The sequence below is a fragment of the Saccostrea cucullata genome, unplaced genomic scaffold (assembly GCF_032062105.1).
Source record: "Saccostrea cucullata isolate Sc308-1 unplaced genomic scaffold, CSIRO_AGI_Scuc_v1 ctg9133, whole genome shotgun sequence".
Taxonomy (NCBI): domain Eukaryota; kingdom Metazoa; phylum Mollusca; class Bivalvia; order Ostreida; family Ostreidae; genus Saccostrea; species Saccostrea cuccullata.
The window spans coordinates 1-4,088 of NW_026925043.1; the positions used below are offsets into that span (position 1 = coordinate 1).

Below are 4,088 nucleotides of genomic sequence, written 5' to 3' on the forward strand. Positions count from 1 at the left end.
GAAAGACAAATCTCTCTAACCATGGTGAAGTATAAGGAATGAAGAAACTTGGAGCGTTTTCAACATCTAATCTATAATTAAAGGATACTGAATCATGAGCATCTCGTAATTATAAATTAGTTTTGTCACAGATTCAAGAAACCACCGCGCGTGTGTTGGTTTAACAATACTTCTTTGATGTCTTTGATGTTCTTATCAGGGAAATTGAATTATTTAAATATTTAGGGAAAAAACTTAAAGAAAGGTAACACTTCGTGTTATCAAACATTATTTGTATAAAATTAAATCATAACGATTGTAATATAAATGTTGTGTACGAGTTGACTTCTGGTTTTTGTGTACGAGTTGACTTTTTGTATACGAGTTGGTTTGTGTACGACTCGGTTTGTGTACGAAGTGACTGGACACCATATATATTAGGGTATTAACTGGAAAGCCAAGTTAAGACACATCAGTACATTGAGATATCTATTTTCTTTTAAAGCCAGTTCTCAAGGATAACTGACTACACCCTATTATCAATTAAATGTGTGAATTATTTTTCTCAGATTTTCCATATACTAGTACATCTGTGTACTTTACAGCAAATTATCTTTCTTTTTTTATATTTTTAAATACTGTAGTTCTATAATTATCTTCATGGGAGAAAAGAAATTAAAAGCAAAGTTGTTTATTTCTTTATATTACTACATGTATAACTTATTTAATATATACATGTACCTTCTTAATGCATGAATGTTTCAGATAAAAATTTCCTTTACCATATTTGTAACATTTGACCAAATTTGCCTCTGGCTGATCCCGGATTAATTCTTTTTTAAAAAAAAATAATTTTATACCTTGCGTCCAAAAATTCTTTTGCTTCAGATCTTTCATTTTCTTCAATCTTTTTATCATCCAGGACTTCCAATTTGGGGAAAATGGGCAATGACAAAATGTCTGAAGAGTGAAAAATATAAATATATTAATTAGTCCCAACTTTTAAATGTTTGGCTTGCATAAATTTTCCTAATCTGAAGTGTCAATTTTTGTATTTCTTTAAATTTCCTATGTTCAGTCAACATGAAAAGCATAATTAATTTAATTTTAACAAACAATTTTCTTATTTCATTAAAGCAATTCTTATCCTAACAAGAGACTCATGGGCCACAGTGCTCACCTGAGTAACAGTTGTCCTGCTATTCTTTAAAAAAAACAGACACTGAAAAATTTTCTTGGAAAAATTTACCTCCACATTGTTACCAACCCTATCCCCCCCCCCCCAAAAAAAAGGAGGGGGTTGTTACCATAAACTTTGAGAAAGTTTAGCTTTTTTGGATTGTTGATATCATACTTGGCACTACTACTATTGTTTGTATACATTAAAATTACGTGTTCATGAATAGTGAAAGATTTTTTTTTAAAAATTTCATAAAAAAACCTTTATTGTGGTCCACTCAACCCTCCTGAATTAAAACTGAACAAGTAAATTTTACCTGTAATCCATATATTGCTGGTAATATCCATTGAAGAGCTCGGGGCAGCTTCATTGTTCATCATTAAAAAAACTTATTTGGACAAGACTTGCACAACGTTGAGATAAACAAACCTGTTACACAAAACAAACAATATAAACAAAGCAATAAAAAGCCCAAATATGTTTGTGACACTTGTCCCTAGTACATATGACAGCTTTTTTCAAATGTTAAAACTAAAATAAGTCAAACTATATAATGTCATGGTCAAAAGATGAAACAACAAAAAAAAACTGTTTCAATGAATTATAATTGTGATTCATGAAAGCCTAAGCACCAACCATTCCAAATTTATGGCCAAGGTTAAAGCTTTCTAAAATGGGTAAACTGCTAGATGTAGGTCAAGGACAAAAGTTCTAGGTCAGAAGGTTAAAATTAGAGGTACTCGGGGGAAGGCTTTGTCAAAAAAAAATTACATGTGAAATCTAAAACCTCTAGCATAATTGTTCATAAGTTATGGCAAAGGTTAAACAATTGAAAAATAGGTCAAACTCCAAGGTCAAGGTCAAAACTATTACTATCCAATTTAAAGGAATTTATGTCACTAGGAATACATCTGTAAAATATGAAAGACTTAAAACATGTAATATGAAAAATTTATATCACATACCAAATTTGTAATTTTATTTATTTACCCACAATGTTTGAAGATTGGTGGAGGTTGGAATTTTCACATGTGACTCAATATTATTGTGATCCAGAACTAAGCAGGTTAGTCTAGGAAAATTATCAGAAACGGAGGTCATTAAAAATAAAGTTAAGGAAATTAAAAACACAAATTGAGCATGAATAAAACTTCTTAATTTTTTTAGAAAAATAATTATCGTATAATGTTTATCATTTTTAAAATCTATTTTAGTGGTGTGTAATACGGGCGAAATAATTCTGAATTCAAACCTACAATGTAAAACTTTTTTACTAAACATTACAAATGTTATTAGGCTAAGCATTGTTTAAACTATAATTTCAAATGTATTATTATCCATTTAAAAACTAAATGAAAACAAAAATGGTATACCCAAAGGACATGAATGTCCTGCTAGAGATTTACATGTATTAGTAATTCAACATGCTTACATAATAAAATATCAACTGACAATGATAGTTTTTTTGAAACTAGAAAAAGGGAAAAAATACTAATATATTTATATTAAGGCTACATTTTTTGGGAACCTTTTGAATAGTTCTAAGCAACATGCATATTTGGGTTTTGTAAAGATAACTGCAAAAGTTTCTTCAAAGCTGCGCTAAATGCAAATTTATGAAAAGTGAGGTCAAAGAAAAAAGGAAAGATAACACAAAATTTATTGATATGTATCAGCAAACTGCATTATAGATTTACAATTTCTAAAGTATATTTTTTTGAAAACAGTCTTTAAACCTCATGAAAAAAAAAAAAATCTTCTCAAAGACTTTTTTTTTGAAGAATTTAAATAATCATGTGTATTCTTTTTGCTCGTATACTTTATTATAATCAGTAACATAGAAAAGGAAATTCTGGTGATTAAGAAAGGATATGATATTTTGTTGTGAGTCAGATCTATTTCTTGCAAAGATTCCCTCGGTTCTGCCAAATTTGCAGGAATTATGTCCAAATCCTGAAAATATTAAACATTTGAATTAATTATTAATGTCAACAGGTTTCTTCAGCAGCTAAATTTCACCAATCTTTAAACAAAGCTGTGAAAAAATAATTGTTATTTTTATTTTATTTATTTATTTATTTTTCTGCAAGCAATTAATGGAATGAGGTAAAAAAAGCAGAGCATATTACATCAGGGTTCGACGCTAACAGTAGCCCGCTCCCCAAGACAACTGAATATTGAGGTTGGGCTACTTAACATGACTTTAAACTTGCTCTGAAGGGCCACTATAATTCTTAACTAAACACTCATTTGGGGCAATTTAAATGATAAATTTAAACAATTACAAAAATTCCAGTTTTGTTGGAGTCACATACATGTATAATCCAAAATACAGCCAGCATGACAACTTGCACGCACGATCACGTTACACGAACGATTCCGCACGATTAACGCACGATTAAACATGTTACACGAACGATCTTTCACGTTCACGATTCTACACGTTACACGATCTTACACGATAGTTAACGCAAACGCACGATTCTTCACTCAAAATAGTTCAAAATATTTAGGATTCAATATTATCAAAACGAAATACGGCATAATACTTATTTAAGATTTCGAAGAAATATCCATATTATTTCATAGACTTTGAAGAAAAAAACGGAAAATGATATTTCTGTAACTAAATATATTCAAGACTTAATATTTTAGATTAAAAATAATTTTTTTCTAAGGTAATTCTCCGATTAAAAAAAACGGATTTTGTTCGTTCTATTAGACGATGTACATGTATGTGGGTCGTATAATTTGATTGAATTGGATATCATGAAAAGCAGAAAGGGGGATACGATTGAACAAAAATGGCAGCATGGAACGACTTAAATTATAATTACAAATTTTATCCTTATCTTTCCAATGATTCAATGTCTGATAAACTTGCCAATTATTCAACTTTTTTATTTGCAGAAATTCAAAATTAATTAAT

The 4,088-nt window shown here is 29.5% G+C and overlaps 1 pseudogene; it reads right to left on the reverse strand.

Annotated features, from left to right (window-relative positions):
* Positions 1-839: 839 nt before the first annotated feature.
* LOC134267882 (uncharacterized) lies at positions 840-3,358 on the reverse strand (annotated as a pseudogene).
* Positions 3,359-4,088: the final 730 nt, after the last annotated feature.